This window comes from Triticum urartu, chromosome 2A (genome assembly GCF_056163025.1).
Source record: "Triticum urartu cultivar PI428250 chromosome 2A, HENAU_Tu73, whole genome shotgun sequence".
Classification (NCBI taxonomy): domain Eukaryota; kingdom Viridiplantae; phylum Streptophyta; class Magnoliopsida; order Poales; family Poaceae; genus Triticum; species Triticum urartu.
This window is the reverse complement of record NC_141874.1, coordinates 3,259,320-3,273,411: the sequence shown is the minus strand read 5'-3', so window position 1 is coordinate 3,273,411 and position 14,092 is coordinate 3,259,320. Positions and strand designations below refer to the sequence as shown.

Sequence of the window (14,092 nt, the reverse complement as noted above, 5' to 3'; positions counted from 1 at the left end):
AAAAGGTTCACGATTTTTTTAAATCATATAATTTATAAAACAAATCATGGTTTCAGAAAAAGTTCAAGATTTAAAAAAAACTTTTGTGAATTCAAAAAGTGTTCACGGTTGAAAAGAATGTTCACGAATTTAAAAAATGATCACTATTTCAAAAAAATTCACGATTTCAAATAATGTCCATAATTTCTGAAAGTGCTAAAGGATTTGTAAAAATATATTCATGATTTCAGAAAAATGTTCATGAATTTAAAAAGTGTTCATGGTTTAAGAAAAATATTCCCAATTTAGAAAATGTTCTCTAATTTAATAGATTTTGGCAAATTGGAAAAAGAAAGAATAAAAGTGCAGAAGGAAAAATAGAAAAAATAAAACAGAAAAAGAAATGTTAAAGAAAGAAGAAAAAACTGGGGGACCTGGCGCCCAATATGGGCAGGCACAGAAGGCGCGCAGGGTTGCGCGCTACGGTGCTAGGGGCGCCCTACACGCCATATAGGATCCGGCTATCGTCACATAGAAGCTTTTCCTATAGCGCCAATATTCTTTTTTAAGTGTTCACGATTTTTATCTAGAAGTTCATGTATTTTAAAAAGTGATGACGCATTTTTTAAAAGTGTTCATTTATTTTTCTAATTTTTTGTATAATTTTAGTAACTATTCGTAGACTTATAAAAATATCCATGTAAGTTTATAAATTGTTTGGGTATTTTAAAAAATTGTTTCGAGTTGATTACTCTTTTTGAGTCACTTGAGAGTAGGCTTTCTCTAGTTAGTCACATTGAGTTTGTCGAATCAGAACCTTCATGATCGTGTGTCCATCAGCTACAGAAATGCCAGGTAGCCCACATAATGGTAAGCACTTTAGCTTAATCCTGATCCATGAAACACCGGTCACAAAGTATGTCTTTGGACCAAGTGTCGGGATGACGCCTTGTTAGACGAAGACGATGCCTCATCCCAAAAACATTTGGCATGTGGAAGTGTATCAAGACATGTTCAAGATCCTCCTCCATAGCCATACAAACATTTGATCGGCAAAATTACATGATATGCAATCGCTTCAAGGTGCATTCATTTGGTAATATCCCATAAAATCAACCCCCCCCCCCCTCCCCGCCAGAAGACCCGAACTTTCAGCACAACTTGTAGTTTCCATGGAAATGTCCACGTCCATTCCTCACTCCTTGAGGTCCAAGTATTCGCCTCTCCTTCCTTGTGAGTCACTAGAGCATTGTATGTCATTTTAATCGACTACAGAACATCTTTTTTCATGAGCCAAGCTAAGAAATTTCGCTGCTGCCACTGCATAGGGGAATTTCAGGGATTGCCTCTGCATCATCAAAACCAAGTACGAAAATGATCCCGATCGGCCGACTGGCCAGTTTCTTGCATAGGTTATCTCCCCACGCCCACGCATGCGACAGGGATAACCACCCAAGACATGACACGTGCATATGGTGATTGGTGCTATATCTATATCATATATATGATGAATTTGTTACCGAATCTAACTTGCAACACATTTGCAAACAGTACAATTTATATTCTACAAGGTTCTATAAATATGCACGCCAAATAATACACTGGAAATAACTATTAAGATATTTGTTGGACATTATTCTTTAGGCACTTATAACATTAATATACGCATTAACCATACATGAATATATGCACATACAGACAAATATTTATATATGCACTATATAATTTGTGTAATCGCTACAAAAGTAATTTTAAGATAACTAATGCTACGTCACTTAATTTAATTTATTAGAAACAAAATGATTAGTGATATGCATTACAATTGATAACCAAGAACATTACTTAACCATACCAATGAAATTATGTGATTAATTATACCAACAAAATAATAATCAAAATTATACTCCTTAATACCCTAGTATGATAAAAATAAAATAAATAAAAACAAAATTTTGGTATAAAGCTATTTATTTATTTATTTCAATCCGGAGTCCCAAATTTTCCTGGATCGCCACAGTGGAAACTACGGTTCAAAAGATATATGTTGCATAGGATTTTAGTAGTACAAGATAATAAAAGTCTGCACATTCTTGAGCTTCACTGGTGGTTGCCGGAGAAGTGGTTTGGCTATGGCGGAGTGTTTTGTACATGGACACAAGGGGCTCAAGATGGAATAGAGCAAACATATACTTACGCAGGTGCGTAGGTCAGGCCCAGCGATGTGATGTCGCCGGCGGCGAGGAGCAGGGCGACCTTCCACTTCTTCGGTGTCATCTCTTTGAGGGTGGTCAACCATGTGGTGATGTTGACCCCAAGCTCTGCCACCAGCACCGCACCGAGAACAAGAGCAGTAACTCCGACAAGCCAACAATAGAGCCCGTCAATCTTGAACCACAGGCACAAATAGATGCATTAGTTCCATATAATATGTGTTTTCTAGTGCACAAACAGATTAAAACAAAGCATGCGAGCAACAAAGAACAGAGCATACATATATGCATGCGTATGGAGAATCACATGGTTCAGGGACTTAGCAAAAAGATGCGTATGAAGAAATCTATAGCATGATCTAGCCACCAAGACGACGGACCTCAGATATATTGACAGGGCGGCAGAGCATTCATCTAGTGATTTGGACAATTGTTTGTGTATAAGAGAGACGAATAGGAATACATGTGGGACTTCTCCATGCTCTTGTCAGCTTTATGTCAGGAGAGAGAAAGGATGGAGAGAAGACGCCCGCATGCATATGCTAAAATAATCTCTCTCCCCCATCAAAAGACTTCCCTTTAATTTCATCCTCATTTTTGAATGATTGATATCTGTTAAACAAAATTTCCATTTTTGGATTTTATATATATTTGGAATCGTGGTGACAAGATCTTCAGGACAAGATCAATCTTGGATACATTTAAACTACATTTATTTTATATATTTCAGTTATCTTTGAAAGGACTTTCATAAAACATAAAATTGTTTCACTTTAAATGATATTTCATATATTTGAAAAAAATATCAGTTTCACACATGAAACAATCCATTTCACATATATGAAATAACCAGTTTCACTTATTAAAAAAATGGACCTAAATTGTTGCATAAAACTCACTTCACTCATTTCAGAATATAATTTCACTCATTAAAAAACTAATTTCAATTACTGAGAGGCATATTTCACATGTTTTGGTAAAAAACTTGATTTTGGTCACTTTGATTTACTAATTTCACTTATTTCAAAAAACATATTTCAACTATTTCCAAAAACAATTTCACTCACATCATAAAACATATTTCATTCATTATAAAATATTTGATGGTTCACAAAATGATCGCGCATTTAAAAACATGTTTGTTAAATAAATAAAATGTTTCCCAGTTCAAGAAAAATGTTTAAAAAATTCCAAAAGTTTTGTAATTTTTTTTCAAATACTATAAATTTTCATGAATTTAAAAATGTGTACGAATTTGAAAGATGTTCGACATTTAAATTTGTTTACTAGTTTAAAAAATGTTCATTATTTTCAAACATTGTTCAGAATTTCAATAAAAATGTTCATAAATTTATAAAGATATTTAAAAAAATAAAAATAATGAAAATTGGAAGAAAGAAAAGGAAATAAAGAAAAAGAAAATAAGAAAAGATAAATGAAAAAGAAAACAAAACCAAAAATCTGGCATTTCTAAACATTTTTTGAAAATATGAATTTTTAGAATTGATGAACATTCAATAATCTTTAAGCTTTATATGCTGATGTGAAAATAAGGTCAGAGGAATTTTGTAATGACGAATGGGCATTTGGTAACTTATACGAATTAAACACCAATTTCTTATTCGTCTATTTTCTTAGTTTCTGTTCATAAATGTAGGATCCTCAAGATTTTAGGTTCTCAATAATATATCAGCTAATGATGGTATTGGCTCTTTACATATGGTTATTAACTCAAAAGTTATTTTAGATATTTAAATCATCCAATTATTTATGATGGTAATGAACACGTCTCCTTTTCTTTTGTTAGTCTATGTCTGACACCAACACAAATCCAATGCACGAAGAAGTTGTCCCATGCTTTTATGATTGAAGTGTACGTAAAATTCCATACATGCACATTGTCTGTAAATACATTACATGGATAACTCTCTTATGAGGCCACGGTGGCTGGCGAGATCTGGTGGCCCAGTACTTGGTTGGTATCTTGTGGCAGCAAATGTGGTGATTTTCCTTCGACTTTGTCGGATGGAGGTGCTGGAGCTAGAGTCGAGGAGATGCATGGGGATGATCCCCGGTTGACGTGCCACAACCGCAACGCCTCTTCGTTCGCGAAGCGGTTCATATTCCACTCAGAAAGTCGATACAGGCAATGGTGTGCCCCCAGTTCAGGATTTGGTGGCTTTCAACATTTTCGTTGTTGTTAGTCTCAACGACGACGAAGGTTCGCAAATGGTGTTGGCTTGGTTTGCGTTAGTCTTCTTTTTAGCGGAATATATACAATTATTTTCAAAAAAGGGAATGCCTCAATGAGAAAGAGCATGATAGTGTATCTCAGTGATGCAGCGAAATGTGCTCATGGCCATTGGATTTTTCTCTCCCGTTGCAACTTCCGAGGCCTTTAGCTAGTAGAAGTAACAAAAATTATATCCAAGTCTGGAGACCACCTAGCGATGACTACAAGCACCGAAGCGAGCCAAAGGCGCACCGTTATCATCACTCCTCTCTCACTGGAGTTGGGCAACCCTCGTTGTAGTAGACCGTCGTGAGTCGTATTTCTAAGGCCCCACGTGACCAGCACAAGAACAGTAACCGTCATTGATTAAGAGAAGTTTTGATTGGAAGGATCCAACCTATAAATATACAAACGAAGAAAGGATCCAAACGGATCCACCGAACAATAGTACCGATTGAATCCCGTGAGATCCGCCGGAGAGTTGACTCTAGACGCCCACCAACGGTGCTAGATACACAGCTGGAACGAGGCTAGGTGGGGAGGACCTTATTCTATTTCTATGGAGTTGTTGCCTTCTTGTCTCCATTAGAAAGATACAAACCAAGCCTACTCTCCAAGCCAAGCAGAGGCTAGCCTCCCCTGTTCGTCACCTGCATGGGCAAGCCGCCTCCCATCCGAAGCGTCATCGACATTATGAGCGGTGGATGCCCGTCACCGCCGACGTACCGAAGGCTGAACCTCTGCAGCACGCACGCCGCCACAGACTTCATTTGTGGCTAGGCCATGTCCTTGCTGAGGCACATCCTCGGCCCCGCGTGGAACACGCCCTCTTCGTCCAGCCACCGGCCGGAACACGCCCTCCTCGTCCAGCCACCTCTCCGGCTGGAACTCCTCGCAGTCCTCTTCCCCCAGTTGTCACCAGCCACCCTTTCCCGACGAAAGTGCTGTCCGGAAGGAAATCGTCCTCCTTGCAGCTGTGCACGTCGGCGGCCACCGGTGGGTACAGCTGCATGGACTCGGTGATGGCCGCACGGAGGTAGTGCATTTCGCGCAGCTCCTCCAAGGTGAAGGTCGACGCACCTTGGCCAGACGCGTGGACCTCGCACATGATCTTGTCTTCCACGTCGGGTCTCGTGGACAGTAACCAGAAGAACCAGGTCAGCGCGGACGAGGTCGTGTCACGGCCGGCGAGGATGAAGTTGGTGACCACGTCGCGGAGGCTCTCGTCACTGTGCTCGCCGGCGGCGGCCAAGCGCGACAGAACGTCGTCACTGCGCGCCAACCCAGCCGTCTCTCTCACCCTGCGCTCACAGACGATCTTGTCGGCGTTGCTGTGGATCGTTGCGAGCGTGGAGCGCATGCACCTCTTCGGCTCCATGTCGAGCAGCCTCTTCACGCGCCACAGCCACTTGGTAGACGACATGATCCGTGACACGACCGTGTTCTGTGCGTCGTGTTGAGCGCCGCCATGAACTCCGCCCTACGGGCCCGCGTTCCCCACCCTAAGCGTGAAGAAGAGAACGTTCTCCTCCATGGTGGATAAATGCTGCTCCCAGGGTCTCATTGGTTTTCGCTACTGCAGATGTCTCGGTGCTGCAAGGCGATGGCTATTGTCCTTGCTGCAAGACAATGACGAGTTGCTGCTGACATTGAAGGTTGGCAACGAGACTCTTGTCATAAACGGGTAGGGCAACATTGGTGCTGCTGCCGCGACATCATCTTTCACTGCGAAAAATCCTTGTTGCGAAACTCATTCCACAAAATCATATTTGTTTGAAAAAGGTGAAGAAATTTAAGAAAATCTGCAACATAGCCTTGTTGCAAATATTTCTCCAACCTGAGCTATGTTACAAAGGGTTCTGCAACACTATTTTTGTTGCAATGGTGAGGATGGGACTGGGCCGCACTGATTACGCCACATCTAAGAGCTGCCGATGTGACGGATCTTCTAAAAAGATCTAGTGGCTGACATGTAGCACTATTCAAAAAAAAAATCAAGAGTGAGCGAGCGGGTGAGAGAGCCTGGCGAAGGGAGCGAACAAGAAAATCAGTAGGCGCATGAGATAGTATGGGTTGCCGCTCTTCTCTTTTTCTTCTCTTTATGCCAACTCTGGCAAGTACATGGGAATATCTAGGTCATGTCTATGACATGTATGTATGTATGTGGATGTCGTATTTCTATGTTTGATTAATCTGGCTCATATGAAAAATTCATATGTGTGCAGACGTTGTAGAATACGCAATTAATCTATATTATTTTGGCATGCTAATTTTGACAAGTTATTAGTGAAACACTGTAACTTGCAAGACATATTTGACAAAAATACACCGGTAAAAAAAATCAATGTCAACGGTTCCACTTATAGTCGAGAAGTTTTCATAAATATTCTTGGCTAATCATGAACTAGAACATGTTACCACGATATTTTTTGAGCGCATGTTTGAAATCTCTACTATAAAATCTGCATCGTGACACACACAACAAAGAAAGTTTGAGCAAACGTGGAAAATGATTAGTGTATCATTTGTACGAAATATTGGTGTTCAAGTATTTGTAAAATATATCATAATTTAAACTTTAGAGTTATAACTAAGAAAATGAAACTAAGAGAATCATATAATTTTGTAAGGCTATACATGTTAACATAAATAAGTATAAATATTTTGTATAAAATTGTGACATTTTAACAATATTCATGACGTCTAGCAAATTGTATAAAATTGTGAAATGTTCTTGCCTTCCAACACCGCCCCGTAGCACACCCAAATGCCCGTGTTGAGGAAGGTGGCAATCGGTGGCTCCGAGCAACATGTTTGGCACGGCCGCCACTGACCTTCTCGTGTTCGAGCAAATCAACCATGTGGCCGCCATGTTAGCTGCCCATGCGACGAGATGAGATGGGCACCAGGAAGGAGCAGGAGCGGAGATGAGACGAGATGCTTACCAAGGCAGGCTGATGCGGCAGCAGTGGCTGCAGGTCGACCTCGTCGTCGCTGTCGCCTTGACCTTCGCCGAGGGGCTGGTTCTGCTGGGGCGCGAGGGCGAGTGGGTCAACCTGCAAATCTAGAGCACAATCAGCCTCCGTCTAGCACGTACGGACGCGTGGTAGCATCACCACGACCAGGGCCATCACCTGAATTGAACGAGGAGGAAGGGAGGAGAAGAGTAGTGGCGGTACCTGCGGCTGCGGGCACCCGGCGCCCTCGTGCCGCCCCTCCGTGTCTGGGAGAATGCCGTGGAGTAGGCCTTGCTCGCCCTCCATGGCGACCTCGGCATCTTGATGCTGGTCGCCGCCGACCTCGTCGTCCAGCTGCCCTCCCTCCTCGTCCTCCACCGGAGGGTAGTGGTCGCCCACCGTGGCGGCAGCGGTAGCGTGGTGTACCATCTCGTGCCGCAAATCCAGAGATTAATCAGGGAGTCTACATCGGCGTAGGCACAACCAACCATCCATCCAACCATCTAGCGCGGGCGTGGTAACATAGCTCTCAGCAGAGGCGACATCATCACCACCGCCATGACTTGAATGAGGAGGAAGGGAGGAGAACAGGGGTACCTCCTGCGGCTGCGGCTGTGCATGCTGCCACTCCGCCTCCGGGAGCACGCCATGCCCGACCTCGTCGCCAGAGGGAGCACCCTCCATTGCCTCATCTCTCTCTCTCTCTCTCTCTCTCTCTCTCTCGGCACACAGCGCCGACGGTATTTATATCACTCCAGTTGCCACCTACACGCTGGCCACCTGCACTGTGGTAAAAGCGAGGGGATGGTGGTGGTAAAAATAAGGAAGGGAGCCGTGGCAAGTTGGCTATGCACGCGCCCAAATTTAGCTGCTCGCTCACGCTCCCTCCCCTGCATATCTTCTTACGGCGCATGACTGTTTTCCATCCAAACCACCACAAAGAGTTGACTTCATTCCTGGCCTTAAGAAGATATGTCTCCCTAAATCGCGGTATGAGGGGAGACTGACTGGAAAAGGCACGCTTGGAGGGGACTCAATAATATGCAGGGACGGATATTCTTGGTCTCAAGCACACTACACAGTTCTACAGAACCCTACCTTGGTGACCCCGTATGTCGATGAATGCAAGAGTAGTCTGCGCTCCAAACACCCGGAGCAGTGCGACGACTGGATTACATGTGAACACATCAGGACTTTCAGCAGTTGGTTGGAAACACGTCTCAGAGGTGACAACACTGTTTGTGATGAGCTGTACTCGTTGTCTAGGGGACCATCTTCGACTGTATTGACTTACAAAGGATATGAATAAATGGGAATACATTTTACACGATCGCCCAAGATCAAAAGAGCACCAACCAAAACAGCGGTGTCCGCTTTGATGCAGCAACCGAGAGGGGAAAGGACACATATTATGGTTACATAGTCGACATATGGGAACTTGACTACGAACATGATTTTAAGGTCCCTTTGTTTAAGTGTAAATGGGTCAATCTGTGAGGAGGCGGGGTACAGGTAGACCCACAGTACGGAATGACAACAGTGGATCTGAACAATCTTGGGTACACTGACGAACCGTTCGTCCTAGCCAATGATGGGGCACAGGTTATCTATGTGAAGGACATGTCTACCAAACCGAGAAAAAGAAAAGATAAGGAAGCGAATACATCATATGATGAGCCAAAGCGCCACATAGTTCTTTCAGGAAAATGGGACATCATGGGAGTGGAGGGCAAGTCAGACATGTCTGATGATTATGAAAAGTTTCATGAAATTTCTCCCTTCAAAGTCAAGGCTGACCCAATCATCCTGATAAATGATGAAGATTATCCATGGTTACGGCGCAATAAGGAAAGGACACAAGCGAAGAAAAACTGAAGGCTTTCTCTCCACAACTATTATGATGATACCATGCCAACTTCCAATCTTTTCGTAGTTCATTTGAAATCCCTTTGTAACAGACGAGTTTCCGTATGAAATCCTGATACTTCGAAAGAGATTATCCGTTTTGTACACAAAGTGCATCCAGTTTTTGCCGAACCCTCTCAACTTTCTTGCACATGCTATGTGGATGAAATGATGATACCATGCCAACTTTCATCCTTTTCAGAGTTCATTTGAAATGCTTTTCAATTTTAGGGTCTTATAGCTCAAAATAATCAGTGAATGCATGAAAAATAACAAATGAAGTCAGAAAGGGTTGAAAATTGATGATGTGGCTTTGAATGGTGCATTTTGAACACACAAAAAGTCAGGAGTTCAAATAAGTTTAAAAAAATGAAATCCCTTTGTAACAGACGAGTTTTCGTATGAAATCCTGACACTACGAAAGAGATTGTCCGTTTTGTACACGAAGTGCATCCAGTTTTTGCTGTAACCCTCTCAACTTTCTTGCACATGCTATGTGGATGAAATGATTATACCATGCAAACTTTCAACCTTTTTAGAGTTCATTTGAAATGCTTTTCAATTTTGGGGTCTTATAGCTCAAAATAATCAGTAAATGCATGAAAAATAACAAATGAAGTCAGAAAGGGTTGAAAATTGATGATGTGGTTTTGAATGGTGCATTTTGAACACACAAAAAGTCAGGAGTTCAAATAGTTTTAAAAAATGAAATCCCTTTGTGATAGACGAGTTTCCGTATGAAATCCTGACACTTCGAAAGAGATTTGTCCGTTTTGTGCACGAAGTGCATCCAGTTTCTGCCGTAACCCTCTCAACTTTCTTGCACATACTATGTGGATGAAATGATGATACCATGCCAACTTTCAACCTTTCCAGAGTTCATTTGAAATGATTTTCAATTTTAGGATCTGATAGCTCAAAATAATTAGTAAATGCATGAAAAATAACAAATGAAGTCAGAAAGGGTTGAAAATTGATGATGTGGCTTTAAATGGTGCCTTTTAACACACAAAAAGTCAGGAGTTCAAATAAGTTTTAAAAAGTGAAATCCCTTTGTAACAGACGACTTTCCGTATGAAATACTGACAATTTGAAAGAGATTGTCTGTTTTGTACACGAAGTGCATCCAGTTTTTGCCGTAACCCTCTCAACTTTCTTGCACATGCTATGTGGATGAAATGATGATACCATGCCAACTTTCAACCTTCTTAGAGTTCATTTGAAATGCTTTTCAATTTTAGGGTCTTATTGCTCAAAATAATCAGTAAATGTATGAAAAATAACAAAGGAAGTCAGAAAGGGTTGAAAATTGATGATGTGGCTTTAAATGGTGCATTTTGAACACACAAAAAGTCACGAGTTCAAATAAGTTTTGAAAAATGAAATCCCTTTGTAACATATGAGTTTTCGTATGAAATCCTGATACTTCGAAAGAGATTGTCCGTTTTGTACACGAATTGCATCCAGTTTTTGCCGTAGCACTCTTAACTTTCTTGCACATGCTATGTGGATGAAATGATGATACCATGCCAACTTTCAACCTTTTCGGAGTTCATTTGAAATGGTTTTCATTTAGGATCTTATAGCTCAAAATAATCAGTAAATGCATGAAAAATAACAAATGAAGTCAGAAAGGGTTGAAAATTGATGATGTGGCTTTGAATGGTGCATTTTAAACACACAAAAAGTTAGGAGTTCAAATAAGTTTTAAAAACTGAAATCCCTTTTTAACAGACGAGTTTCCGTATAAAATCCTGATACTTCGAAAGAGATTGTCCATTTTGTACACGAAGTGCATCCAGTTCTTGCCGTAACCCTCTCAACTTTCTTGCACATGCTATGTGGATGCACTACTAGGGAAAAGCCTAGCAGCAGCGCGGGTTTTAGACCTATCAGTAGCGCGGGGTTATGCGCTACTTATAAGGCGCTACAGCTAACGAATAGCAGTAGCGTGCCTCCACCCACGCTACTGCTAAATCGACTTAGTAGTAGCGAGTTCTAGGAGGAGCGCTACTAGTAATTAGTAGTAGCGCTTCTCCCTGCCCGCGCTGCTACTATTATTTCGTATTTTATTTCTTTTTTATTTCATATTGTATTCGTACACCTTTACACAAGTTTTCATACAACAGGAATTTAGAAATTGTTTTTTACATCATAATGAGTTATTACATCATGGGGTGAAAGAACCGTGTGGACTAGTTTCAAGTGGATGGACATCCATCCACTTGAAACTAATCTGCGGTTCTTTCACCCAATGATATAATAAATATTATCATCATCATATCATTAACAACTTATCATCATCATCATCATATCATTGGTCACTAGTCGTAATCACAAGTACTCCTCACATCTTCAACTCTAACACACTGTATCACATAATAAACATATTGTACCTCATAGGACCTACTCCATTCTCTTAGGACCTACTATATTCTCTAAGGTAAAATAGCAAAAAACAAGATAGCCCCTGACTCTCCATTATGGAGAATGGAGATTATCCTGTCTCCAATTCTTGCCTTTCGCTTAATGTTACTTCCAAGAACCTCCTTGCGAATGTCCAAACATTTTTTCCATTCTTTGATTAGCATGTGTTCACCGCTTTTAGAAATCCGATATGCACAGGTGAGCTCCTTAGAATGACCTGGCTGTAGGTTCATAACTGCAAGGCGACCATTCTGATACATCAGATGAGGCACACAATCCATCGGGATTTTCTGTTGAAAAGCATAGTAATAACTTCATAGTTAGCAATGACGTACTAGTTTTAGAAGTATGCAAAAGATGCACGGATGTCGTAATAGTAAAAAATCTTACCAGGGTATCTCCATTGAAGTTACCGCGGTTCAACACGTGCACTAGTGGCACGTATTCACCATAATTTGGAGGAGTTCGATAATAGGTATTGTAATTCTCAAGAAAAGTACAATAAGCAATCAGATGACTTTTCTCCTTATAAGTTAATTCGGAGCCATCAGTGTAGTGGGTTTTGTCTACCATCTTCTGCACATTCTTTGAAGATTCAAAATAAGCTGTCAATGGAAATAAGCTGTCAACTATTTTGAAATAAACAATATAAATTAGTTAATAACTATGTTTGAGAAACTCACATTGCGGTAGAATCGGAAGCGTATCAACAAGGACCCAAATGTCCATATTGTCTTGCTCGATGTCAGGATTACCAAGATCCATGGTGACAATCATACCCTCATAAAAACCATACATTTTGCAAAGTGCTTCCCAATTTTGGCAACCAAAATGGGTTACGCTCTGAGAATTGTACAGATTTACTTCAAAATCGATATCATGATGGGTCCTTAGGTGTATTTTCTTTGTTTCATAATTTTCATGGTCTTCAAAACCCATCCTCTCCAAGACATAGCGTCTTGCATGGCATGGGATAAGCTAGTCGAATTGTAAAAGATGAAAATTAGACGTTGAAATAGTTGAATTCATGCTTAATTACGAAAAAAACACTTGTCATTGTTGCGTACCGTTTCAACATCGAAGGTCTCCTCGAGCTTAATGCTGAAGCGCCGATCTTCATCCAGCTCAACGAACCTGTCGCACATACCTCGATCATCGTGGCACCAGCTGCACTCCCTCGGGAGACTGTCGTCGTCCGAGTACGACATTTCCTACGTTCATAATTCAAAGATTAAACTTGTACATATTCTAGCACAAGTCATGCCAGAATTCACGGAAAAATCCGGCATGACCTTTGCTAAAAATGACATTCGAGCGCCTGAAATTTGCCGGAACGGAAATTAATCAACACTCCGGCAAAACATAGGCCACTCGGAGGTGTAACCAAAACATGAAATAATTGCTTAAACTAAAAAATAACAACAAATATGGCATGTTCAACTAGTTTTATTAATTCAACTAGTTCTATTAATTCAACTAGTTCTTACTAAATATAAACTTAGTATAAAAAGAAAAAAAAACTAGTTCTTTCTAAAAATGAAGTAGTTCAACTAGTTATTAATTTACTTACTATACTAGTTCAACTAAAACTTAACTAGTTCAACTAAAACTAAACTAGTTCTATAAATTCAACTAGTTCTTACTAAATATAAACTTAGTATAAAAAGAAAAAAAAACTAGTTCTTTCTAAAAATGAAGTAGTTCAACTAGTTATTAATTTACTTACTATACTAGTTCAACTAAAACTAAACTAGTTCTATTAATTCAACTCGTTCTTACTAAATATAAACTTACTATAAATAGAAAGAAACTAGCACATCTACTACTACTAATTAACATCTAACTACTACATCTACTACTAATTAACACCTACTACTGCTAATTATACAACTAGTTTACCATCACTACTAGTAATTAATATCCACTACTTCTAAAAATCATTATCTATGAACCCTAAATTAACATCTACTACTACTAAAATCATCTACTAACTAAGCAAAGAGAGAGGGGGTGGGGGAGGGGTGGGGGCTTACAGAGGGAGAGACGGTGGCGGGGAGGTGCTCGGCGACGGAGGGGCGGCGAGGGCGGGCTCGGGATCGGGAGGCGGCGGTCCTGGGTGGCGGGCTCGGTCGAGGGCGGCGGCGGTGAGGTCGAGGGCGGCGACAGTGTGATCGAGAGCGGCGGCGGTGAGGTTGAGGGCGGGCGGCGGCGGCGGCGGTGAGGGCAGACACGCTCGGGCTCGGGCGGCGGCGACAGGAGTAGGGGAACAGGCCGGGGGGGAGGAGGACTTAGCGAAATTTTGATTCGGGGGGTGGTTAACTCGAACTAGCAGTAGCGCTCGTACGGAAAACGCGCTATAGCTAACTTATCTGTAGCGCGTT

General features: G+C 41.2%; 1 pseudogene; it reads right to left on the bottom strand.

The window, feature by feature from the left end:
• Positions 1-5,051: 5,051 nt before the first annotated feature.
• LOC147982681 (cytochrome P450 CYP94D108 pseudogene) lies at positions 5,052-7,294 on the bottom strand (annotated as a pseudogene).
• Between the last annotated feature and the right edge of the window lie 6,798 nt (positions 7,295-14,092).